Below are 27,970 nucleotides of genomic sequence, written 5' to 3' on the forward strand. Positions count from 1 at the left end.
TTCATCCTTTTCATCCTCTGCCCCCAAAGTCTATTCTCCACATGCAGCCAGAGGATACCTGTAAAAAAATCTCAATCAAGTCACATTCCTCTTTTGCTCGAAACCCTGCATGGCTCCCAACCCACTCAGAGTGAAAGTCTTTCTGACCTCATTGCCACTTCCCATTTCCCTTGTTCTCTCTGCCCCAGCCACATTGGCCTCCTCCCAGTGTCTCTAAGACTTTTGCACTTGCTCTCCTTTCTGACAGGGATGCTCTTACCCTAGAGATCTGCCTGGCTTCTCTCTCACCAACTTCTAGTCTGTGCTCAAACAGCACTTTTGCACTTAGGCCTTCCCTGTTTAAAATGGCACCCACCCCCCAACCATCTCCGCTGCCCCAGCACTTATTACCTGCCAATGATGTACTATATACTTTGCTTAATCCGCTCATTTATATTTATTTATTGCCCGTCATCCCTTAGACTCCGCTCCCCTTCCCCAAAGTGTAGCCGCCAGGACAGAGATCCTTTACCTCCTTCGCTGCCCGCACGCAGCCCTACCGCAGTCTGGCCCATCCTAGATGCCCCGCAAAGAACTGGCGGACGCGTGAACCACGGCTGGAACGCACCAGGAACCTTGCCGTGAGCTCAAGGTCTGCGAATTCAGGGAATCCTCCCAGCAGCCTATTTGCTGAGCGCCACGTATTAATGTGCCCATTTGACAGATACGGAAACTGAGAGTCAGGAAGGGGAAGTCCCGGTGACAGAAGCGCCAGGGCCCTGACGACCGTCAGAGGCGTCCCTGCGGGTCTGGAGTTCCAGCGTGTTTCCTCTCGTTAGGTCTGTGTTTACTTCTGGGCCCCCGTCCTTGCTCGCTTTATCTAGGGGTTGGGGGTGGGGGTGTCTCTCCTTTTTTCTCTGTGTCGCCCACAGCTCCCTAGCTCGGCCTCAGCGTCCACCAACATCTCCGGGGTTCTTGCTGCGGGGCCCCGAGTCCCCGCTTTGCGGGGTTTCCGCCTCCCCCCAGTCTCCCGGTCTCTGCTCCCTCCGGGCCTCGGAAGCCAGACCCGGGGATCCGCGCGCCGGGCCCCGCCTGGGCGCGCAGCGGGGACCCGGCCGCCCTGCCCCCGCCCTCCCGGCTCGCCCCGGGCCGCGCGGGGGCGGGGCGGGGCCTGTTGCCCGGAGACCAATGTTTTGTCGCCGCAAACTGGGTCTCTGGGCCACCGCGGGGGGGCGGCCTGGGAACCCGCGCCGGGCGTGGGAGCGGGGCCTGGCCGGGGAGGCTGAGCCGCGGTCTTGGGGAACGGGGGGAAGAATGGCGGGGCGGATTTGGGGTACGAGGTAGGGATGTTGGGGCAGTTTGGGGGAGACGAGAGGGAACCGGGAGGCTGGGATTCGGGGACGAGAAAGAGTTTTGGGGGCAGTTATAGGGAGGTGGGGAGGGCTTGCGGGAGGAGTGACAGCTATTGGGGGAGCCGAGGGAGGGGATCGGAAACACAGGGGCAGGGGAGCGAGGGGTGGTTTGAGGGGGCCCTGGGAGGGGTGAGTGAAAGGTACGGAAAACTGGAAGTTTAGGGTATTCGGGAATTACAAGTGACGGATGGGAGGTCAGGGAACATGGGGTGGGTCTTGGGAAACCTACAGGAGGGAGGAGTGTAGAGGACGGATTCGTCGAGGAAAGAGGCGAATTGTGGGGAGTAAAAAGTAAGGGGTGAGGGTAGAGAGTTTGGGGGCACCGAGAGATTAGGAACCCTGTGGAGCAGGAGGAGGCTGAAACGGGCAGGAAGCAGGGGTGAATCAGAGGAGGGGGCGCCCTTGCCACTTCCAGGCTCCTGGCGGGAGGGGAGCTCTCAGCCCATTGTCCCCGGCCGGGCCAGGATATCCGGCGACGTCCCTCGGGATGAGATGTCGGGTTATGTGACACTGCCAGGCCGGCCCTGCTCCCAGGGGAGGGGCCGGAGTCGGGACTCCCGGGTTCTTCTCCACGCCCCATTCCAAGGGAAGGGGGATGGGTCGGGATCCCGAAGCGGTCGGGTGACGTCGGGAGTGGGCGGAGTCCATCAGGGGCGCGAACCCGTTTTCCTGCTCACCCCCACCCCGAAGGAGAAGCAGGTCTGGGATCTCAGACCCAGAGCGGGGAGGGGAGGTAACCCTAGCGACGCCTTTGGCTGAGGCGGCCCAGTGACCAGGACTGTTGGCCAAGAGGGTAAACTGAGTCCCAGGGGTTGCTGACCCCTTTCATTTGATTCATTCATTCAACAAAGATACATGGGGCACCTACGGGGGGCCAGTTACTTTCCGAGGTGATGGGGACAGCACAGTGAACCAAACTGACCCTAACAGTCCCTGGGCTGACCCCTGATTCTGAGCCCAGACTGACTCAGTCCCACCTTGAGGCCTGACCTCTCTCACTAGCCCCAGCCCAGCCCTCTGGAGGACCCTTCTCTAGAGCAGGGGGCAGAACTCCTGCTGGAGTCCCTGGCATACAGCCCCCTACCAGGGCCTGCCACTTTGTCTCATCCTCATCCCCCCCACAGGGGATGACTACACATGATGGTCTTAGGCAGTTGTCCACGTCACAGCAGCTGAGTGCTGTCACCACATCCTCAAGGTGTCATCAGGCAGCGTCAGTCTACACCCATAAACACCTCCAGGGTCCTGAGGGTCTGAGGATGGGGGGCACTGCCTGGCTGCCAGTGGAATCTCAGCCTCCAGAAGGGAATGATTTACTCCCATCCCATCAGAAGGTTCTGGAAGGTGCCTTTCCTGGCTACTCTTATTCTTCCTCCAGGCAGCCTTCCTTGAATCCCCTCCCCTCCTCCCCCAGTCCCCTGGAATCTGTTCTCTGGCCTTCTAAACCTGCCCTCTGTGATCTCATCCACTCCCATGCCTTCAACTCTGAAAAGCCTTCAAGGCCTCTGCCCCTCTCCAAGCCTCAGTTTCTCCCTCTCTACAATGGGCACATGGCAATGGTGCCTCACCCACACACTGAATGGTGAGTAACTGGAGCAAACTCACCTCTGTGATGGGCTCAGCACAGGCCTGGGACATTGTGAGAGCACAATATATCCCATTGGCCACTGACAGGGAGGAGGCAGAGGGACTGATTTTTTTGCTGTAAAAATTTTCAATCCTATGCCATAACAGATCAGCACAACGAAACTCCACATTCCTCTCACCCAGATTCAACATTTGGTCAATTTTTATGAGACCAAAAAAGCAAAGTGCAGAGCGGATACTGTCAAATGCTTTCATTTATGTACCAAAAACATTACACATATATTGATTTGTACCTGCACAGATTATCTCCTGAAAGAACACACAAGAAATAATACATAGAGGAAGTGAGGGTCAGAGTGAGGAGGAAAACTTATGTTTTGCAGGTATACCCTTCTGTATTTACCAAACTATTTGCCAAAAGTAAAAATGCTTTTTTTAAATTATTTAAAAATTACCATTTCTGGACTGACTTTGAAACTGATCTGTGCAGCCTTGCCCCACAGCTGTTACTTCCTTCTTCTGGGCTCTAACTCAGGGACAGCCCCACCATCCACCCCATCACCTGGGCGGAGACCAGGGCCTTAACCTTGGCTGCCTCCCTCTCCCCACAGCCTCTTGGCCCCCAAGTCTGCTCCTTCCTGCTTCCTGACTGCCTCTCAGATCTGCCCTCTCTTCCCCCTCCCTGGTCCAGGCCCTTTTTCTCCCCGCCTTTTCCCTCCCTGTTCTACCTCCACAAGGCAGCCAGAGGGGTCTTACTAAAGCACAAACCTATCCCTGCCCAGAACCTTCCATGACTCCCTAGTGCCCTTGGGGGTAGAGCCCAGGCTCCTCACCATGGCCAATGAGGCCCTGTGTGGTCTGATCCAGCTTCATCATTTCTTCATCCAACCACATGACTCACTCTCTTGCCCTAAAGAGTCCTCCAGCTCAAGTCCCCTGCCTGGTGGCTGAGTCCCCCGGCCATCCAGACAACAGCAACAATGACGGGGGTCCTGGTTGGAGCGTGGGGTCCTCTAGGGACAGGGACTTCACCCCCACTCAAGGCTGCCTCCCACCCACAGCAGAGAAGTTCTGCCTGAATTTTCACCGATCCCACATCTGCCTACTGCACCAGCTCCAGCTCTGCTCCCCGAGACCACAAAGAACAGGGCAGTTTCTCTGCCTTGTGATACTGCCGGGATTAGAAGGTGTAGGCAGCACTGCCTGTGAACTTCCAGAAAGTGCAGTGTAAGCTCCTTGAGGCCCAAGCCTGATTCTTGGAGTAGGTTCCCGGAGTGGAGTCATAGGATATCAGGATGGGAAATTGCCTTAGGGGATCCAAGTGCAGAGGGGAGACCCAGGCCCCAAAAGAACAGGGTTCTGGCTGTTTCCACTGCCTGAAGCTGCTTTTGTCCAATTGCAGGGAAGAAAGAATCTCAGATAGTGGAGCTGGGCCTGGGGAACAAAGCCTTAATGAACCCTTGTGACCCAGAGACTCTAACCTTGAGTCCTCACCCCACACTGGGTCCCCATCCTGCTCCCAGTCTGAGTCCTGACCCTGCTCACAAGGACGAGCCCGGTGGCTGGTACAGCCTAACGTGGGTCCTCAGACTGGCCCAAATCAGTACCGCTCACTCCCCCAGACCCAGGCCAGACCCTGCTGTCCACTGTAGAAAGGAACCAAGAACCCACAGCTGCCCCCCACCTCCCCAATCCCGACTGGGCCAGACACAGGAAACCTGGGATGTGGGTGGGGAGGGGTAACAGGCACAAATCTGCGGGCTGGGTGGGTTGAGGGATGGGTGAATACCAGTCGGGGACACGGGGTGGGGGGGAGCGTTGGAAATACAGATTAGGCTAAGTAAGTGGGAGAGGGGTTCTGGTCTGGGATGAGGGAGGAAGGTGAAGCTTAGGATGGAGTTGTAGGGGACAGGAAGTGGGGACTGATATAATATGAAGGGTGGGGGGGGTTGAAGCGAGGCTGGTGATAGGGTGGGGGTCGGCTTTGCGGGGAGGCTGCGGTCGGGATGGGGAGGGGGTGGCTCGAAGCCCGCTGGGCCACGCAGGGCCCAGCACCACCTCCCCCGCCCCTCCGCTCCCTCTCCTTTCCGCTCCCCGGAAGCGCTGACTTGTCCTGCCTTATCTGGGGGCCTCTATTTCGGGCTCCGCCGCGAGCGCGGCTACTATTTTTAGCTGAGCTCGGGTAAAAATGGACGCGGCGCCGCGCGGGTGCCCGAGGCCGTGCGCGCCCCCTCGCGAGAATTGGGGGGCCGGGGGCGCGCGCGCCTGAGTCACCTCCCCCCCCGCCCCCTGGCGCGGCGCGGGGCTGGGAGCGCTGGCCCTGAACACCCCGCACCCCCCAGGCGCGCGCAGTTCCCGGACTCCTGGGAGCCGGCGGGGCTCAGAATATTCCGGGAACCTCGGGACGCGCGTCCCGGGCGCAAGCGGCCGAAGGTGGAATTTTGGGGCAGGGGCGTCGCGCCCCCTCGTGGCCGCTGCGGGTATCGCAGGCAGGAGCCGGGCGAGGAGTCCCTCTCCCCACACCCATTTCGTAAAAGAGGAAACTGAGGCCCGGAGAGGCGCAGGGTCCGGGCCTTGTAGCATGAATTGCAAGATACGGTAGTTCAACTTCAGCTTGGATACCTCCCTTAATGTGGAGCTCACTACCTCTCAGAAAACTAGGTATTTTGTGTTTTTTGTTTTATTTTATTTTATTTTTTCTGTTTGCTTTTTATTGATAGTATTTTATTCGGCCATTCAACAAATATATAGCCGGGGCCTACTGTGGGCCAGGCACTGTGTTTGGCGATGGGGACACAAAGTTGTGAACAAGACAGACAGAGGCCTCTGCTCTCAGGGTGCTGACATTCTAGTCGGGGAGACAGACAGTAAATTAATAAGATGCATTCAGATTGTGGTGCTTTGTAAGGGAAATCAGAGGGTGTGATAAAGGGCACTTTGGTCAAAGTGGTCAGAGAAGGCCCTTCACCCAGGAGGTGATGCTTTACAACCAGAGTGATGGGAGGGGCTTCTAAAATGACCATCTGGTCTAATTCAAGCCCCCCATCTCATTTCATAGATCTGAAGACAGAAGCCAGGAGGCAAACCAGAGGTGATGGAGCTTGAAGACTGTAAACTGCATGAGTTTCCACTGTGGGATTGTTCAGCTTCGGTTTGATTCCCTCCTGTGCCTGGTAGGTCATTACCTCTCAGTCTATAGATACCATTCATCATTAGCAGTAGTAACATTGATTACTATTTTTAAAGAATAGTTACCATTTTTTTTCCCAGCACCTGTTCTCTGTGGAACAGTCTTGCATTTTTTCTCTAAAACCTTACCTAAATCCTAGGAGGTGAGTAGTGTTCCCATCCCCGATTAACAGATGAGGAAACCTGTCTGCCCCGCTCCCTCCAAACACACACACCTCCCAGCTACAGGTACATCTATGGCTTTGCCTGCCTTCTACCAATGACACCTAGCTTTCCTTTTGGGAAATCACCCCTTTCTAAATTTCAGTTCCCCTGGTTGTCTTGGGACTCACCCCCTCCTGACTTCCCAGGGAGGAGCATGTGACCCAGACCCAGCCAATCAGAACATTTCCAGTTCTATCCTCCCAGAACAGTGATTGGTTCAGGAGTGTGTGTGTGACCCAATCAGAGTCAGTAAGTGCTGACCCTGGGATTTTTTGCTGGCACCAGTGGACAGGTGACCTTTCTTTCCTTTGGGGTTGCTAAGCTGGTGGGATGTGAGCTGGGAGCTGCTGGGACTGTCTTTGCCATCTCAAGGAGAGTCTGCCTGAGGGGAAAAAAACAACACACACACACACACAAAGCAGCGTGGAATCCAGAGATGGGACAGTGACTTCATATCACACTTGAGCTCCTGGATCGAGCTATGACTGAAGCTTGTTTACCCCTGGACTTTTCCTTACGAGAGCCAGTACACTTCCCCTAAATTAGTCTTCATTGGGTTTCTGTCACTTGCAGCTGAGACTACTGATTAATTCACTGTCCCTCTCCAAGCCCCCCCAATAACTGGCTATGACATTTCTCACCACTCCTCGTCCTTGGGATTGGATGACTGTGTTCCCAGAGGCCCCCATTCCACATACACTGTGCCCACCGGGGAGGCAGGGACTACTGGGGCTATTCAAGCCTCCTGTATGTGCGAGCTGGACTCCTCACTTGCAGGCACTCCTGAGGGGGCGCTGAGACTGCTCATCTCTGCGTCCCTGGGGAGACACTGGGGTGAGAACCTGTGTACAGGGGCTGCTCTCCTGAGTCAGGCCACTTCCCACAGTCATCCCTGGCTGATAGACAGGTGACACCCCCCCCCCCAGGACTTCAGCCCTGTCTGAGCTCTGACATCCTCCCGATTGAAACCCCACCATCTTTCCACTGCTCTGGATTCACGTGTCTCACAGCCTCGTGGATGCCTCCCCCTGGATGTCCCACTGGATTTCACCCTGACCCCAACAGCCTCCTTTCACACCTGCACCTCCTCCTCCCAGGTCCCCAGCTCAGGCATGATCCCACAGCCGACTCTGTCACCAGGGCCTGGGCTTTGTCTGGATGCCTTCCTTTCCTTACCTCCCAGAAGGCATCACTCCTCTCCACTTCTGTCTTTTAAAGGTTTCGCATGTTCTCCCTCCCCCACTCCCTGCGACCCTACCCTGAGCCCTATTTGACACCCCCATCCATCCTTCCCCAGCCTCCTGCCCCAGTCCCCCACTGTGCCTTCCACCCTCCATCCTGCAACCAGAAGGATCTTGCTAAACACAAGCCAGCCCCTCTCAGGTCCCTCCCCTGCACAGAACCTGCTGTGGCTCCCAACAGCCCAGCCGCCCGATACAAGGCCCCATGTGGCATGATGGTTGCTGCCTTCTCTAATCCCGTCTCTTGCTCCACCCCACCTTCCCCAAGACATATTGAACAAGTGTTAGAGTCATATGCTAACTGCTCGCCTTTTCCCAAATGTACCGTGCGCCTGCGGGCCTTTCAACCCTCTGCCCGGCTGCCTTTCCCACACTTTCCCATCTAGTAAACATGTCCTCATCCTTCAGGGTCCAACTCAACCATCCCCTTCCTGAGAAGCCTCCCTGACTCCCTCCACCTGAGCCAGTGTCCCTGCAAGAAACCCAGGGTACCCCCACCCTGATCCCAGTGTCCCCAGTTCTGTTCACGGGCTGCTCACTCTCCCCTGTTCCACGTGTGATCTTGTTGCGTTGCCCCAACAGCCCCAGGGGACAGGGACAAACATCTCCCCTTTTGTTTCTGGATGAAGAAACGGAGGCTCGGTGAGGACGAGGGACTCACCCCAGGGATCACAGCCAGGGAGGGGCGGGGCCAGGATTCGAACTCAGGTCCTCCCTGCAGCCCGACAGGTCTAGTCATGCTCATCATTTGTCGCAGCTTTTTAAGTTTTTTATTTTATGACATTCTCGGTAGAGTCTGACACTGTGGCCTCTCTCGGCTCAGCAGCCTCTTCCTCGGGGCACAGGTGGGGCTGGGGACATCAGAACATCATTTCCAGGCCCCCATTTTGGACATAAACAGCAGTTGCTCAGATTGAGCTTTTTTTTTTTTTTTCTTTAAATGCAGTTTTACTGAGATATATTCACACACCTTATAATCCATCCAGAGTATACAATCAGTAGCTCACAGCATCATCATATAGTTGTGTATTCATCACCACAATCAATTTTAGAACATTTTCATTACTCTAAAATAAAGAAAAAAATAATAAAAATAAAAAAGAATGCCCAAAACATCTCAAAACCCTTATCCCTTCCCTATTATTTATATATTTTTTCCTTTATTTTATTACTCATCTGCCCATCCACTGTATAAAGGGAATGTCCATCACAAGGTTTTCACAATCACACAGTCACGTGATAAAAGCTATGTAGTTATGTAATCATCATCAAGAATCAAGTCTACTGGATTATAGTTCAACAGATTCAGGTGTTTCCTTCTAGCTATCCTAATACACAGAGAATATCTATATAATGCATAAGAGTAACCTCCAGAATGACCTCTTGACTCTATTTGAAATCTCTTTGCCACTGAAACTTTATTTTATTTCTCTTCTCCCTTTTGGTCAAGAAAGCTTTCTCAATCCCACAATGCCAGGGCCAGGCTCATCCCTGGGAGTCATGTCCCACGTAGGGGGGAGGGTGGTGAGTTTATTTGCAGAGTTGGCTGAGAGAGAGTGACCACATCTGAGCAACAAAAGAGGTTCTCTGGGGGTGATTCTTAGGCATAATTATAAGTGAACTTAGCTTCTCCTTTGCAGGAATAAGTTTCTTAAGTGCAAGCCACAAGATTGAGAGCTTGACTTATTAAATTGGGAGTCCCTAATGCTTTTGAGACTATCAGGAATTCCTCAGGTGGGGAAGTTTAAGATTTCTACATTTTTCCCCACTCCCTCAAGGGGACTTTGCAAATACATTTTTTATTTCCTGCCCAAAATACTCTGGGATGTATTGGGGTATTACATTAACCTGTACAGAATAACAAGGTCTCATTCCCTATTCTGGGTTCCATGTAATTATGTTGTTTAAAAAAACTGACCATACAAGTTAAATTAGATAGTGTGCTACAGAGAATATAAATTTTGTGCCAAATAAACTTCATTTAAATAACAGTTAAAACTCAGGAGTAGATGTGACTGCTGTAAGAGCTTACAGTCTAGGAACCTTTACAATAAGCCTTATGGAACATTCTGTACTCCTGCATTGTCAATTGCCCAATCTCTGCCCACATTCTTTCCCCTGATAACCTATGCTTTAGAATTCAATCCTCAGCATTTACTCATTACAATTAATTTATATCAGTGAGGCCTTACAATATTTGTCCTTTCGTTTCTGGCTTATTTCACTCAACATAATGTCCTCAAGTTTCATTCACCTGGTTGCATGCCCCACAACTTCATTCCTTCTTGCACCCTCTCAGTATTCTGTTGTATGTATACACCACAGTTCACCCTTCCATTCACCCATCGATACACCCTTAGGCCAACTCCATCCACTGCAAATCGTGAATACTGCCACCATAAACACCAATGTACAAATGCCTCTTCGTGTCCCTGCTTTGAGTTCTTCCAAGTAAATACCAAATTACGGGTTTGCAGGATCATATGGCAACCCCATACTTAGCCTCCTGTGGAGCCACCACACTGCCCTCCAGAGGGACTGCATCATTGTACTTGCTTTTGACGCAGATTTTTCCTGAACATAACAAGAAATCACGAAGGTCAGGGGCCCCAGAATCAACGCCCTCCCAGATGGAGTGCACCCTGATGGCCACACCCAGGGACCAGCGCTGTCCACAAGAAACGTGATGCAAGCCACATGTCTGATTTTATTATTTATTTTATTTTTTAATTTAATTTTATTGAGATTATTCACATACCATGCAGTCATCCAAAGTGTACAATCAGTTGTTCACAGTACCATCATATAGTTGTACATTCATTACCACAATTAATTTTTTTTCAATTTTAGAACATTGTCATTACTCCAGATAAAAATAAAAAAGAAAACTCAAATCCTCCCATACCCCTAACTCCCCCTCCATTATTGACTCATAGTATTGGTATAGTACGTTTGTTACTGTTGATGAAAGAATGTTAAAATAGTACTAACTATAGTACATTGTTTGCAATAGGTACATTTCCCCCCTATATACCCCTCTATTATTAACTTCTAGTTATAGTGTCATACATTTGTTCTAGTTCATGAAAAAAATTTCTAACATTTGTACAGTTAATCACAGACATTGTCCACCACAGCAGTCACTGTTTTATACATCCCCATGTTTTAACCTACAACTTTCCTTCCGGTGACATACATGACTCTAAACATCCCCTTTCCACCACACTCACACACCATTCAGCACTGTTAATTATTCTCACAATAATGTGCTACCGTCACCTCTGTCCATTTCCAAACACTTAAGTTCAACCTAGTTAAACATTCTGCTCATAATAAGCAACTGCTCTCTATTCTTTAGCCTCATTCTATATCCTGGTAGCCTATATTTCATGTCTATGAGTTTATATATTATAATTAGTTCGTATCAGTGAGATCATACAATATTTGTCCTTTCGTGTCTGACTTATTTCTCTCAATATAATGTCCTCAAGTTTTATCCATCAACCATTTTTTTTAAGACGGTTTTGTTCTTGCACCATACTTTCCATCCTAAGTAAACAATCAGTGGTTCCCTGTATAATCTCAGTTATGCATTCACCACCACTACCACTCTATATAAGGACATTTCCATTTCTTCCACAAAGAAAGAGGAAGAGTCAAAAAAGATAGAGAGATGAAAGAAAAAGAAAGAGAAATAAAAATGACAGCTAAAAAGCAACAAAAGAAAAGATAAAATTAAAATAAATTACAATAAAAAAGTCAGACAACATCACCAATGCCAAGAATCCCAGACCCCTCCCTTATATCCCCTTCTTATAGGCATTTAGCTTTGGTATATTGCCTTTGTTATATTAAAGGAAGCATAATACAATGTTTCTGTTAACTATAGACTCTAGTTTGGATTGATTTTATTTTTTCCCCAATACCACTCCGATTTTAACACCTCGCAAGGTTGACATTCATTTGTTCTCCTTCATGTAAAAACATATTTATACATTTTATCATAATTGTTGACCACTCTAGGTTTCACTAAATTATACAGTCCTCATCTTTATGTTCTATCCTTCCCTGTCGTCCTACCTGCCCCTATCCTTCCTCCCTCAACCTTACTCACAGTATTCTTTGTTCAGTGACTTACATTATTGTGTTACTGTCACTCAATATTGTGCTCCAGATCTGTCTCTTCTGTCTTTTCCTATCTGTCTGTAATGCTCACTTTAGTATTTCCTGTAGAGCAGGTGTCTTGTTCACAGACTGTCATTGCCTGTTTGTCAGAGGATATTTTAAACTCTCCCTCATGTTTGAAGGACAGTTTTGCTGGATGTAAATTTCTTCGTTGGCGGTTTTCCTCTTTCAGTATCTTAAATATATCACACCACTGCCTTCTCGCCTCCATGGTTTATACTGAGAAATCCAAATCTGCACATAGTCTTATTGAGCTTCCCTTGTATGTGATGGGTCACTTTTCTCTTGCTGCTTTCAGGTTCTCTCTTTGTCTTTGATGTTTGATAATCTGATTATTAAGTGTCTTGGTGTAGGTCTATTCACATCTATTCTGTCTGGGGTATGCTGCACTTCTTGGATCTGTAATTTTATGTTATATAAGAGATGGGAAATTTTCAGTGATTATTTCCTCCATTATTGCTTCTGCCCCTTTTCCCTTCTCTTCTTCTTCTGGGACATGCATGACACTACATTCATGTGCTTCATGTTGTCATTTAGCTCCCTGAGACATTGCTCATATTTTTCGATTTTTTTCCCTGTCTGTTCTTTTGTGTGTAGGATTTCAGGTGTCTTGTTCTCCTGTTCCTGAATGTTTTCTTCTGCCTCTTTAAATGTGATGTTGTATGTCTCCATTGTGTTTTTCATCTCTTGTATTGTGCCTTTCATTTCCATAGGTTCTGCCTATTGTTTTTTCAAACTTTTGAGTTCTTTCTTAAGTTTGCCCAATTTTTTCTTTATATCCTTCATCTCTTTTGCCTAAATTTGAATTGGTTTTTGAATTGATTTAGCATATTTATTTGAAGATCTTTAATTAGTTGTTTCAATTCCTGTATCTCAATTGAAGTGTAAGTTTATTCCTTTGACTGGACCATATCTTCATTTTTCCTAGTGTGATTTGTAGTTTTCTGTTGTCTAGGCATCTGATTTCCTTGATTACTCCAATCAGATTTTCCCAGACCAGAACAGGCTCAGGTCTCAAAAGGGGACTAAATTCAGAATCAGGTTTCCCTGAGAGTGTGTCTTAGAAGAATGACACTTTCCTGGGAGGCCTCTAGCCATTGTGCTTTTCCTAACTTGACCAGCAGGTGGTGCCTGTCAGCCTGTCACTCCCATTGGTGTACAGAGGTGTGGCCCCTTTAATTTTCAGCTTAAGTTGTTTCTGGTTTGATTGTTTTTCCCCAGGCCCTGGGGTCTGAGTTCTGAAAGGAGGGCAGGCACTTGAACTAGGCCCTACCTCCCTCCTCTTAGGGAAGCTACACCCCCTGGGGAGGTTTCTTCTACATTTGAATTACTCCTTTGTTTCTCTGACTCTGTTGACTCCACCCCTGCCTGGATCAGAGTGCTGAGAACTGAAAATGCCTGAGACTTTCTCCACTGAGCCACTCAGATTGAGAGAGAAAAAAGGGGATGGAAAGCCCCTTTTCAGAGCCAGTCCCTGGGCCCCCAGTTTCGCCTGTTGGCCAGAGATAGTACCCAGAGCTCTGTGCTCCTTTTCTTGGGACACAGGATTTTTCCAGTATTCTAAGCTCAGCTGTCTCCAAAAGCCTCTGTATTTTTTTTTTTCCGTCAGCCCCACATCCTCTCCACTGGGAGTGACCTCAGGGTACTGCTTGTTAGGGGTTTGCCTGTGTTTGTAGCTTGTATTCAGCAGTCCACATTTGTTAATTAAAACCCCAGTTGGAGCTAGGTTGAGCTATGTTCACTTGCTCCCGGGAGGGATTGCTGGTTTCTGCCGCAGCAAGGTTTTGCAGCTCAGCCTGCTCTGTAGGGAGGGGGATCCTGGCACAGTTCCGCAGTTTTTACTTACAGCTTTTATGCTGCAATCTTAGACATTCCACCCATTCCAGGCTGGTTTATGATGTGTGGACAGTCATGGTTGTCCCCCAGTAGTTGTTCCAGACTATTTACTAGTTGTTCCTGGCTATTTACTAGTTGCTCTAGAGGACTAACTAAATTCCATGTCTCTGTGCTGCCATGTTGCCCCTCCTCTCTCCATATGTCTAATTTTTTAAATATTCATTTTATTGAGATATATTCACATACCACGCAGTCATACAAAACAAATCGTACATTCGATTGTTCATGGTACCATTACATAGTTGTACATTCATCACCAAAATCAATCCCTGACACCTTCATTACCACTGACACACAAAAATAACAAGAATAATAATTAAAGTGAAAAAGAGCTGTTAAAGTAAAAAAGAACACTGGGTGCCTTTGTCTGTCTGTTTGTTTGTTTCCTTCCCCTATTTTTCTACTCATCCATCCATAAACTAGACAAAGGAGAGTGTGGTCCTTATGGCTTTCCCAATCCCATTGTCACCCCTCATAAGCTAAATTTTTATACAATTGTCTTCAAGATTCATGGGTTCTGGGTTGTAGTTTGATAGTTTCAGGTATCCACCACCAGCTACCCCAGTTCATTAGAACCTAAAAAGGGTTGTCTATATTGTGCGTAGGAGTGCCCACCAGAGTGACCTCTCGGCTCCTTTTGGAATCTCTCTGCCACTGAAGCTTATTTCATTTCCTTTCACATCCCCCTTTTGGTCAAGAAGATGTTCTCCGTCCCACGATGCCAGGTCTACATTCCTCCCTGGGAGTCATATTCCACGTTGCCAGGGAGATTCACTCCCCTGGGTGTCTGATCCCACGTAGGGGGGAGGGCAGTGATTTCACCTTTCAAGTTGGCTTAGCCAGAGAGAGAGGGCCACATCTGAGCAACAAAGAGGCATTCAGGAGGAGACTCTTAGGCACAAATACAGGGAGGCCTAGCCTCTCCTTTGCAGCAACCGTCTTCCCAAGGGTAAAACTTATGGTAGAGGGCTCAACCCATCAAACCACCAGTCCCCTATGTCTGTGGTCATGTTAGCAACCATGGAGGTGGGGTAGGCGAATACCCCTGCATTCTCCACAGGCTCCTCAAGGGGGCACTACATCTTTTTTTTTTTTTTTTTTCCCCTTGTTTGTCTTTTTTCTTTTTTTTTCTTTTTTTTTTTTTTTTAACTTTCCCTTCTTTTTTCAAATCACCTGTATGAAAAAAAAAAGTTAAAAAGAAAACAAACATACAATAAAAGAGCATTTCAAAGAGACCATAACAAGGGAGTAAGAAAAAGACAGCTAACCTAAGATAACTACTTTACTTCCACCATCCACATGTCTAATTTTAAATGTTCTAGTAGCCATGTTACAAAGAGTAAAAGGAAAACAGGTGACAATAATTTTATGCATGCATTTTATTTAACCTGATATATGTAATATCTTATTATTTCAACGTGTACCTAATATCAACAACAATTAATGAGATCCCTTGCATACTTTTTATCGTGCTGTCTTCAGAATTTGGCATGATTTTTATGCTCACAGCACATCTCATTTTGGATCGGGCCCAGTTCAAGGACTCGGAGGCCACACGTGGCCAGTGGCTGCCACCCCGGACTGAACAGGATTTGCCACAGCCTGAGCACAGGTCCGAAGGCGTGGCCTCCTCCAAGTCCGGGCTCAGCACCGTGTGACGCTGGGCCTCCGGGAGACTGCATGGGAGAGGGCTGGGGCCGTGGACTCTGAAGCCAGCAGACTGCTGACATTAAAATATCAGCTCCGGAACTTCCAAACTGTGACCTCGGCTTCTCTGAGCCTCAATTTACTCATCTGTGGAAGAGGAACCCCCCAACAAGACCAACCTCATGGGGTTTGGGTGACAGTTAAATGAGTTCATTTATACGGAACCCTTAGAACACGACCTGGCACATTTAAAATGCTATGTGACAGTTTATAAAAAAGAAAGAGAAACTAAAAAGACAGTGACAGTTAAATGCAATAACATGATCCTGGGTGGGATCTAAGAATGGAGGAGTCCCCTTTTCTCTTAACCACTTACCTGCCTTGTTGTGTGCTTGATGGATTCTGGGAGGGAGAGAAAGAAGGAAAGAGGCCCAGCAGACTTGTCCACTTTCAAAGGGGTCTGCATATGATCGAGAATTAGCTGCACGCAGCACAGAGTCAGATACACGAGGACATCGAGCCAAGGTGAGAGGGACACAGCCAGGAATAAATCAAAGTCCCTGCTCTCATAAAGCTCTCGATCTGCGAGGATGCCAGCCGAAATTCTCCAGATTGCATTTGTGCAGACCAGTGGGGCCATAAGGAGAGAAGGAGTGTGAGACTGGGATCCAGAAGGGTCTTTGGTGTTCGATCAATGATGGGATGTTTGCCACGCTGCATTGGAAGAGCTCTGTCCTCCTCCTGCCAATCACCACAACACCGATGTGCTAGATGGAAATGAGATGAGTGGAGTGTGGCCGTTATCTACTTCTCTGTCCTCCTGCCTGAAGGTTCTTGAAAGTTCCTCTGATACTGGGGTGGGGAGAAAAACCAGGGAAGCAGATCCAAGGCTCCATAAAGTGTTGGAAGCCTCCAGGCCTAAATCCCTGGACAAGGGCCCGGAGGCTCTCAGCAGGTGAATAGAGCTGATCTTGTCTAAACCAAGGTGAGATTTGAACTCTCTGTATTTAGCCTCCTAGGTTGGCTCTTGGTCAGCTATTTAGGTTGGCTAACTACAACTATTTAAGCTGGCAGGCTCCCAGTCTAATAATAAAAAAAAAAAATGCAGTCTTCCCTGTTTGCCCTACGGGAGAATGAGCAAACTAATATTTTGAGGGCCTCCCTAGCACCAGAGGTTTCTTGACTCTGTTTTTGTTGTTGTTGTTGTTCATTTTTACATTTAAAAAAATTTTATTTTGACATACTTTCAGACTTACAGGAGAGTTACAAAAATAATTCAAACACCATATAGAGAATTCCAAATACCTCTGTCCCCCCCAGATACCCAGATCCAACAATTTTAACATTTTGTCACATTAGTCTTATCAATCCACCCTTCTATCTATCTATCTATCTATCCATTTTCTGAACACTTGAGTGTAGGTTGTATAATCATGCTCCTTGAACTCTTAGTACTGCTCTATACCTTCTTGACTCTGTTTTTAAGATAGTTTAACACATATCCCTAAAGGAGAAGTGTGATTTATTTCAATATCTTCTATGAGTAGCTGTTAATACCATAAAATCATAGAATTTTGGAACCAAAAGAGATCCTAATGAAACTCTATTTTCCACATTTATAAAAAGTGTGTGTAATACTAGAGTATCTCTAAATATCCTTCGAACTGTAACAGTCTGTGGTTACATGTGTATATGTGTGTGGTGTGATCCATACACATAAAAAGATGTGAGGTCATAAAATATCAAGTTGGGTTATTTTTAACAAACATTCCAAAATGTGTATGTGACCCATTTTTTGAAGTTAGTTTCAGCAGAGTGTGAATGTGAAAGCTATTTTATTCTTACCCACCACTCCACATTAAACTCACTCTATAGACCATTTTTCCAAGCACCAGATGAAATCTCAGGCAGGTCCCAGAGCTTTTCCAGGCCCAAGAACAGCCTGTCCTTTTAAAAGTTCAGGGCAGACCAGTTTCTTCAATAAATAAATTTTAAGGGGAAAACTGCATGTGTGTTTGTGTGTGTGGCAGGGGGAGGGGTGGGGATTATAATATAGGGATTCTATATTTTATATGTAATTTTTCTGTAACTGTATAACTGCTTAAAAAATAAAGTCTATTAGAGAGAGGGATAAAAAGAATGGAGAAGAAATAGTTCAAAAGGATATGATTGGTGGGGATAGGTGTCCCAGTTTGCTAGAGCTGCTGTTATGCAAAATACCAGAAATAGATTGGCTTTTATAAAGCAGATTTCTTAGGTTACAAATTTACAGTTCTCCCTATATGAGACTCAATAAAAGTTTCACTTACTAAGTTTATTCTTCAGAAACTTAAATCCTTCAGAGTGCTCCTATGTCAGCTAAGTCCTGAAACCCAGAGACAACAGCTTCTTCAAGAACATCAACCAGAAATGTCCCTTTTCTCAAAGAGTTGACACCTCTTGTGATGGTTAGGTTCATGTGTCAACTTGGCCAGGTGATAGTATCCAGGTGTCTGGTCAAGCAAGCACTGGCCTACCCATTACTGCAAGGACCTTTGTGACTGGTTAATAAACCAGAAGGCTTGTTTATTAAATCATCAGTCAATTGGCTGCAACTGTGACTGATGATGTCAACAAAGGGCGTGTCTTCCACAATGAGAGAATGCAGTTGGCTGGATTTAATCCAGTCAATCAGTTGAAGACTTTTAAGCGAGACAGACAGAGGACCTTCCCTTCTTGGTCTAACCAGCAAAGCGTTTCCTGAGGAGTTCATCGAAGTTGCCAGTTCATTTCCTGAGGAGTTCATCAAACATCTTCATTGGAGTTGCCAGTTTGCTGTCTGCCCTACAGAATTTGGACTCATGCATACCCACAGTTGCGTGAGCCACTTTTATAAAATCTTATATTCATAGATATCTCTTGTTGATTCTTTTTCCCTGGAGAACCCTAACTAAAACACCTCTTTTCAACATTAACAAGTCAGGGAGGTCACTTCCTAGACATCCCCGAAGTTCAGGAAAGTGATTAAACTAGAGGAAGGGGTAGCAGCAGACAAGATGGAATTTAATAAAGGATTATAGATACTTAATCTCTATATAATTTTCTTTTTCTTAGTTGCTAGGGTATTTGAATAGCTAGAAGGAAATAATTGAAATGGTGGAACTGTAACCCATAGCATCCTTTGAAATTTGTTCTGTAGCTACTTGTTAAATTATAAATTGAAAGCTGTCACCTTTTTGTATAAATGTTATATTTCACAATAAGGAAAGAACTGAAACTATGGTACTTTAACTCATAAAATTTTTGGAAATTTACTATATAACTACTTGTTAAATCATACTTCAAAAGATATTATCTTTCTTTATATATGTTATATTTCACAATAAGGAAATAACTGAAACTGTGGAACTGTAACCCGTAACATTCTTTGAAATTTGCTCTCTGACTACTTGTTAAATTGCACTTGGAAAGCTGTCACTTCTATGTATATATGTTATATTCTACAAAAAATAAGATTTAAAAATTTTTTAGAGTTCTAAGGCCATAAAAGTGTCAAATTAAGATATCAACAAGAGGATACCTCCACTGAAGAAAGGCCGATGGTGTCCAGAACATCTGTCAGCTGGGAAGGCATGTGGCTGGCATCTGCTGGTCCTTTGCTCTTGGGTTCTGGTTACAAAATGGCTTTCTCCAAAATGTCTGTGGGCTTCTGTTTCTCTCAGCTTCTCTCTCTCAGCTCATGTGCATCCTTGTTAATTCTCCCAGGGTGTTTCTCTCTAAGCATTTGGGGGTCCTTTCTTAGCTTCTCCAGGGCAAACTCTGGGCTTCATCTCTTAGCTTAGCATCTCCAAACATCCTGTCTGCATCCTCAAGTGTCTCCAAGCATCTGGGTCTGTGTCAGCTCTTAGCTTCTCCCAGGGGCAAACTCTGGATTGTGTATCTTAGCTTCTCTCCAAAAGGTCTCTCTCAGCTTCTCTGAGCTCCTTGTCTCCGTGAGCTCTCAAAGGACTCCAGTGATCTAATCGAGACCCACCCTGAGTGGGTGGGGTCCACAGCTCCATGGAAATGCCCTAATCAAAAGGTCTCACCCATGGTTGGGTGAGTCACATCTCCATGCAAACATTTAATCAAAAGGTTCCTCCCTAATCAAAAGACTAATAAGTCTGCCCCCACAAGACTGCATTAAAGAACATGGCCCTTGTGGGAGACATAATAGATTCAAACTAGCACATTAGGGAATGGGAATTTAAGGCTTAAAATGTACAGGGTTCCTATTTGGAATGATGGAAATGTGTCAACATTGTGAATGCAATTAACAGCACTGAAATATATATCTGAATATGATTCAAGGGGGGAATGCTAGACTGAACATATGATAACAGAATAAATTTTAAAAAAATCCATAGAACTATACCATGCAAACAGTGAACCCTAAGTTGTACCATGGACTTTAATGAATACTACAATTATAAAAATGTGCTATACCCTGTTTCCCATATTGTCAACACCCCCTTTCAATATGAACAAGTTAGGGTGCTCATTGCCTAGACACCCCTGAAGATGGAGAAAGGATTAAGTGAGAGGAAGGGGTAGAACACAAATAAGATTAGGTTGAACAAAGATCTGTGAATACTGAAATTTTATATAAAGATAAATATATATATATTTAGATGCTGTCATGTTGGAATAGCTGAAGGAGGTGAATTACATGGTAGAACTGTAACCTACAACATCCTTTGAAATTTGCTCTATAGCTACTCGTTGAATTGTGCTTTTCAAAGTCTTCAATACCCTATATTGCATAATAAGGAAAGAACTGAAACTCTGGAACTGTAACCCATACAATTTTTGAAATTACCTAATAACTGCTTGTTGAGTTGTATGTTGAAAGTGGTTACATAAGTGAGAATCCTTATTGGTAGGAAACATACGTGGAAGTGTGTATTCAAGGAGTAAGTACACCACCTGCTCTCAAATGTTTAGAAAATCTAGCTAGCTAGCTAGATGGATAGATAGATGGATGGATAGATAGATGACAAATAGAATGATGTAGCACAGGTAGCAAAATGTTAAAGTTGTTGGATCTGGTTCTCTGGGAGCATATGTTGGAGTGCTCTGTATGGGGTTTGTATTATTTTTGCAACTGTCCTGTAAGTCTGAAATTCTTTCAAAATAAAAGTTTTTAAAAAAGGAGAAAAGTGCTGTGTGAGTGTTGGTTTTTATTATTTTCTTTTTGAAGCGTCTGTTCAAGTCTTTCTCTATTGTATTTATATCCTGGGGCTGCAGGAACAAATTTCCCCAAAAGCGGTGGCTTCAATCTATTCAGATTTTTCTCTTACAGTTCTGGAGGCCAGAATTCTGAAATCAGTTTCACAGGAACGAAATCAAAGTGTCTGCAGGGCCTATGACAGGATGGGGAAAGAGAACATTTCTCAACTCCGCTTTCCCAGTTGAACAAGGAAACGCTCGTTGAAAGACATCACATTGTTGGAGCTGAAGATGTCCAGGAGGGCGTGGGAAGGACGGAGTGGGGGACAGACAGCTTCTAGCAGAAACGTGCAGGTCAAGGGCTCGCGGGGGCCGACCTTCCGTGCGGGCACACGTGTGCCATTTGCACAACTTTGTTGACTGTGCCCACCCCAAGAGATGTGTCCACCCAGATGTGTCCACCCAGAACCGGCGAATGTGACCTTCTTTGGAGAAAGGGTCTTCCCACCTGTCATTGATTAAGGATCTGGAGATAAACCCCCAAAAGCTGGAGGATGCAAGAAAGTCTTCTTCCTGAGAGCCTCTGGAAGAAGCACAGCCCTGCAGACACCGTGATTTCAAATTCTGGCCTCCAGGACTGTGAGAGAATAAATTTCTATTGTTTCAGGCCAAGTGGTAATTTGCTGCTGCAGTTACAGGAAAGGAATTCAATCCGTCTGGAGGCCTGTCTCCTCCACCCTGAGGGCAGAGCTTCTGGGGCTCTCGGAGGCCATCTTTTCCAACACTCCCTCACAGAGGAGGAAACTGAGGCTGAGAGAGAGAGGGCAGAGCGGGAACTGGACCTCAGGCTCCCAGCTCCTCACCCAAGATCCAGAGGTCACTGTGGAAACCTGCAGGATGCTTTGTTAGAAAGACAGAATGCTTTCTGAGTTCTCTCTTAAGGAGGTGGTTGAGAACATGGGCTTTGGTTGGAGACCTGGTTTGGCTGCTTGCTTGCTGTGTGGCCTTGGGCAAGAGACTAACCTCTCTGTGCCTCAGTTTCCCCCTCTATAAAATGGGGATAATGAGATAAGTCATCTCAGAGAGTCGTGATGAGGAATAAATGAGAATCTATCACCATCACCATTTAACAGAGTCCTGGATGTCTTTGCAAATGCTCTAAGACAAGAAAAATAAATTAAAATGTAAAGATGGAAGATAAGAGATAAAATTTCCATTTAGATCACTTTCAAGGAAAAACTCAGAGAATCAACAAGCTATTTTAATATGAGAATTTGGCCGGGTTGCTTGTGCATGTTAGAAGATCAATGAACAAAATTTAATAGCGTTCAACAAAAGATATGAGAAACAAAAGGTAAAATGGATAAATTGGATTTCATCCAAATTACAAACTTTTGTGCATGAAAGGATGCTATCAAGAAAGTGAAGACAACCTACAGAGTGGGAGAAAATAATTGATGTTTTAATATCCAGTAAATATTCAGAACTCCTACAACTCAGCAATGAAAAAACAAACAACCCAATTAAAAAAAAAATGGACAAAGGACTTGAATACATGTTTCTCTGGAGAAGATACACAAATAGCCAGTAAATAAGTGAGAAGATGCTCAACATCATTAGTTATTAGGGGAATGCAATCAAAACTACAATGAGATACCACCTCACACCCACTAGGATGGCTATTTTTTTTTTTTAATGAAATGAGGATGTAGAGAAATAGGTGCCTTTATGTATTGCTAGTGGAAATGCAAAAAGGGGCAGCCGCTATGGAAAACAATTTCGGCGGTTCCTCAAAAAGTGAAACATAGGATTACCATATCACCCAGCAATTTCCACTGCTTGGTATAACAGCCAAAATAATTGACAGCAGGGACTCAGACGCTTGTATGCCAGTGTTTGCCACAGCATTATTCACAATCACCAAAAGATGGAAACAACCTGAGTATCCATCCAGAGGTGACTGGACAAACAAACATGGTATATTCATAAATTAAATATTTTTCAATAAAAAGGAACAAAGTTCTCAGGCATGCTGCCACATGGATGAACCTTGAAAATGTTCAAAAGAACGAATATGGTATATACCCAGAAGATCTGAAAATAGTGACACGAACAGATATCTGCACACCGATGCTTCTAGCAGCATTTTTCACAATTGCCAAGAGATGGAAACAACCCAAATGTCCTTCAACAGATGAGTGGATAAACAAAATGTGGTATATACACACAATGGAATACTATGCGGCAGTAAGAAGGAACAAGGTCGTGAAACATATGACAACATGGATGAATCGTGAAGACATAATGGAGTGAGATAAGCCAGACACAAAAGGAGATATACTGTATGTTACCACTAATGTGAACTTTGTGAAAAATGTAAAATAAATGTTTTATATTGTAGAATGTAGGAGACCTAGAGGTAGACAGCAACTAGTGAAGGGGGAATGATAATCTAATAAGAACAGATAAGCTATTGAGGGTAATCTTAATGTTATGGGAATGCTCAGGAATGACTATGGTTTGTAAATTTTCTTGGATATGGTAGGAACGTGTTGGAAGCAATGCAGTTATTTTAGGTTTTTTTTTAATTCCTTTGTTTTGTTTGAAATGTTTTTTTTAATCTTTTGATAAATAAAGTTAAATAAAACAAATATGGTACGATTGCACTTATAAGAAATATCTAGAATAGGCAAATTCGTAGAGACAGAAAGTAGATTGTAGGTTACCAGGGGCTGGGGGAAGGAGAAATGAGAAATTATTGCTTAATGGGGACAGAATTTCTGTTTGCGGTGATGAAAAACTTGGGGTGATGGGTGGTGGTGATGGTTATACAACATTGCGAATGTGATTAATGCCACTGAACTGCACACTTAAAAATGGTTAAAATTCAAAAATAATTAATAGCATGTATCAGCTCGAAATTTTAATAGAAAACGAGGAGGAAATAAGTTAGATGTCTCTGCATCTCTCTGATGACTATGGGTTCTCAGTCTGAATGAGCCCCAAGCTCCCTCCTGTCCACCTGAGAACCTCACCTGGTTTTCTCAGGGGTTCCTCCACCTTGGAGGAGGGGCCAGTCAGTACTCTTGAACTTGCTGACCTTCTCCCCGAGAAGACTGTGTCCAGTTCACATTATCTCCATCAAGCAGCCCTCAGACCTTAGCATCCTTCTTGGCTCGCCATCACCTCTGATCCCACCATAGCTTTTCTTCCCAGACATTGCAGTCACTTCCTCACTGGGCCTGCGGCTCCATCCTAGCCCCCTCCTAAGTCCATTCTCCACTCAGAATAAAATGCAATGTACCCCTCCATGGCTTCAGTGCTCTATGCAGTCTGGTCCCTTGATTGTTCAGCCTCATTTCCTGCCACTCCTACCCTTACTCCCTCTGCTCCAGCTACACAAGCCTCTGTTACGTTTCTCAAACACACACAGCAATGTCCTACCACAGGCCCTTTGCACGTGCTGCTCCCTCTGCTCGAAAGCTCTTTTTCCCTGTACCAGCACATGCCCAGGCATCCTTTGGGGCTCTTCTAAAGTGCTCCCTTGCCTGCTCTCCATCCATTCATTCACCCAGGTTAGAATGTTGTCCCCACCTTCTTGAGCCTTATGGTGCTTCATGGCAAGTTTGCATGATTCTTAGTTGAGCATCTCCCAAACTTTTCAGTTGCAGGAGCCCTTATGTTCTTAAAAATTATTGAGGACCCCAAAGGTTTTTTTGTTGATGTGGGTTATATCTATCCACATTATTGTATTAGAAATTAAAACTGAGATGGTCAATATCATTGATCATCAGGGGAATGCAACTCAAGATCACAGTGAGATACCATGTCACCCCCACTAGGATGGCTATTATTTTTGAAAAAAAGAAAGAAAATAAAAAGTTTTGGCGAGGATGCAGAGAAATTGGAACCCTTATACAATGCTGGTGGCATTGTAACATGGCACAGTTGCAGTGGAAATCAGTTTGGCAGTTCCTTGGAAAGTTGAACATAGAATTACCACATGACCCACAATCCCACTTCTTGGAACATACCCCAAATAATCGAAAGCAGGGACTTGGACGGGTGTGTGTTCACCAATGTCCATAAAAACAATAGCCAAAAGGTGGAAGCAACCCAAATATTCATCAACAGATGAATGGATAAACAAAATGCAGTATATACCCACAATAGAATATTATTCAGGCATGAAAGGAATGAAGTTCTGATACATGTGACAAAACAGATGAACCTTGAAGACATTGCATTGTGTGAAATAAGCAAGACACATGAAGACAAATATTGTATGATCTTGCTTATATGAAATAACTTAGAATAAGCAAGTCTCATAGAGATAGATAGTAGATTACAAGTTACTAGGTGTTGGGGGTTGGGGCAGTAAAGGGGGAGCTACTGCTTAATGAGTGCAGAGTTTCTATATGAGGTGCTAAAAAAGCTGGGGTAATGGATGGTGTTGGTGGCAGCACATATTGTGAATATAATTCATACCACTGAATTGTACATATGAAAGCAATTAAGATGGGAAAAAAAGAAAAATTAAAGCTGAGAAATTAAAATAATAGTTATTAATTCATTTAAAATAATAAGAAGCCCATTGCATGTTAACATATATAATACATTTTAAATGAAAAATAACCATATTTAAAAAATTTTAGCAAGCAGAGAGACCTAGTTTTGCTTTTTTGTAAATCTTTTTAATGTCCAGCTCCACAGAAGACAGCTGGACCCCATACTGCTTCTATGTTCCATCTGTTTTGATAGTGCACAGCCTGCACTCCACACGCAGGACAGAATGAGAAGGAAAAAGACAGATGAGTGTCTAATGTTATGATGATAATAATTCTGACCTTGTGAACCTCTTGAAAGTGTGCAGGGGACCCCTCAGGGTTCCAGGGACCATACTTTGAGAACCACTGCTTGGCTTTGGGTTCAGGATGGCCCCAGGCAGTGTTCTGGGATCTGAACAGCTTTGGAGCCAGGTGATCCAGGTTGCAAAGTCAGTTCTAGCACCACCAGCAGGGTGAGCTCAGGCACTTAGAGCCTCTCTGAGCTCCTTCATCTCTAACCTGGGGGTGATGCTGATGACAATAATAAAAGTTCCTCCCTCAAAGGGCTGTGGCCAGAGGCACAGGAGATGACTCTCAAAGTCATGCCTGGCACGCAGCATACATTCGCAATTACAGTTTGTGAAACGTCATCTTACTTTATTACCAACATTTTCATTCTGGCAATTAATTTCTCCTGAGATCAGGCTTGTGCTGGGCGGTGCCTGGACGCGTTGATGACCAAGAGAGCCTCAGCCCCACCCCCACGGGGCTCACAGAGGTCTTATATGTGAGGCAGTGCCCTGGGCACCAGGTCCCCAAGGAGCACGGGCTCTCCAGGCTGAAAAGGCAGGGAAGGGCACTCCAGGGACTGGGAACAGCATGCAAGGAGTCGTGGCAAGTGGCGATGGGGATACATGCTTTGGACTGGTGGCTGCCCAGGGTCACTGTGTCCATCCCCCTGCCTCCAAGACACTTCAGTCCTGTTTAGGATGAGAAACAGGTGTGTACATCTGGCTCATCTCTCCTCCTTCCAAGCCCCTCTTCTTCGTACAAATAGTTCTTCGAATTCTGGACTCTGTGGGAAGTCCCACCTCTGATCTAACCTCAGTCCCTTATGCTGCAGATCCTGGGACATCCCAGCAGAAGAGGTGCCCAGGAGGGCGCGGGGTCGGGGCCAGGCGCTTCCACTGCCCCCATCCGGGGGCCGCCGCTCCGGGCCGGGTGAGTCAGCCCCGGGCGGCTCCCGCGTCATCCCGGCGGCTCTGCTCGCCGCTATTTTGGGTTCCGGGCGCTATAAATAGCGGCTCGCCAGGCCCAGCCGCCCCCCTCCTCTCCGGCCTCCCTGCGTCCCCGGCCCGGCTGCGCTCGCCGGGCTGCGCGTCACCGCGGCTAAGTTTAGAGGCGAGTGGGGACGCCGGCCGGGTCACTGCGACCCCCAGCAGCGCCCTCCGCTTCCAGAGCCTTCCGCCCGGCCGCTCTCGGTCCCGGTCCCACCAGTCGGGCGGAATTGGGGGTGGGGGTGGGGGACAAGGCCTCCCGATTCCGGGGCGCAAAAGAGACTCGAAGTTGGGGTTAGGATAGGGCTGGGGTGGGGAGCAGAGGAGGGTCGCCCAGAGACTTTGGGCTGAGGCAGGAAGGTGGACTGGGAACTTTTGGAAGAAGGACGCAGAATCGGCGTGTGGTTGGCGCGAAGATTCGAACTCAGAACCTGGAGAGAGGGGAAGATTCGAATCCAGGATTCAGAGCTTCAAGTTTGGAATCGAGCATAGAAAACAAACTTGGAAATAATGTACAACCGAGATATTATTTTTTTTAACGAATGTACTTTTGCGGCGGGACAACGGCTGGGAGAGGCGAAGGGGCCACCCTCCACTTTCTCGGGGGGTCTGGGCCCCCTGTGGGTCTTGGCAGAGCAGCTCCCGGGACCCCCAGGCACCAAATCCTCTTGTGGGGCGCCACCGCCCCCTGGCGGACAAGGCAGCAGCCGCAGGTTGAAGCCTGGCAATTCCATTCCCCAACCGGAGAAACTGAGTCAAGCCCTTGTACCCGGCTTGGCCTCCTTGGAGAAACGCTCTCGGATTTAGGGACACGACACTTCCATGATCTTTTCCATGATCCTTCTCTAAGTCGCTGAGACCTCAGTTCCTTCGTCTGTCAGATGAGCTAACGGTACCTCCCGGGAGGGTGGTTGTTAAGGGTTTAGCCGGTAGATAATAATTGCTCAATCCATTGTTTGCTGATGGTAATATTTATTATTTATATAATATTTATAAATATTATTTATAGCCACATCTCCCAGTGTCTGGGTGACATCCTTCTCTCCTGCCACCTGCCTCACTAACTTTGTTTTATTTTCTTCACAGGACACGGGGCTGTCTGAATGTCATTTGCATGTCCACTTCTTTATGATTTGGCTCCACGGCTGTGCTCAGAGCTGTGTCCACAGGGCCCAGCCCCCACCCCACAGTGTCTGGCACATAGTAGGTGCTCAACACGCAGTTGTTCCAGGAATGAGTGAACAAGTCCACCCCAAGACTCTGGGTTGCCTGGTCTCCTTAAATCCTGGAGACCTCAGCAGCTACAGATGGGGAAACTGAGGCACACGGTGGTGAAATCGCCTGCCTTGTTCTTTGTTCATTTCCACGACGCTGGGTGTCCCACACTGTGATACAGTGGTGACCCTGAGGGCTCCAGCCCCTGTCTGTCCAGGAGTTGGTCAAGTATGGCATGAAAGCAAGATACAGCAGTCAATGGAACATGATGGAAATGTCAGAAATAGACTTGTGTATATGTGGGAATTTTTTAAGTAATAAACGTGGAATGTCAAAACAGTGGGGGAAGGATTGGCTTTTTAAATAAATGGTATTGAGACAACTAGCAACAGCCATCATATATT

At 46.4% G+C, this 27,970-nt stretch overlaps 1 long non-coding RNA gene across 2 annotated transcripts; it reads left to right on the plus strand.

The window, feature by feature from the left end:
* Positions 1-722: 722 nt before the first annotated feature.
* LOC119521488 lies at positions 723-27,937 on the plus strand. Of its 2 annotated transcripts, none has more exons than XR_005214364.1 (4): positions 723-818; positions 6,037-6,151; positions 26,198-26,295; positions 27,438-27,937. It is a non-coding gene; the product is annotated as an uncharacterized LOC119521488 (long non-coding RNA). The 2 variants fall into 2 exon arrangements; XR_005214363.1 differs by lacking the exon at positions 723-818 and adding an exon at positions 5,368-5,639.
* The last annotated feature ends 33 nt before the right edge of the window (positions 27,938-27,970 follow it).

Source organism: Choloepus didactylus, chromosome 27 (genome assembly GCF_015220235.1).
Source record: "Choloepus didactylus isolate mChoDid1 chromosome 27, mChoDid1.pri, whole genome shotgun sequence".
Classification (NCBI taxonomy): domain Eukaryota; kingdom Metazoa; phylum Chordata; class Mammalia; order Pilosa; family Megalonychidae; genus Choloepus; species Choloepus didactylus.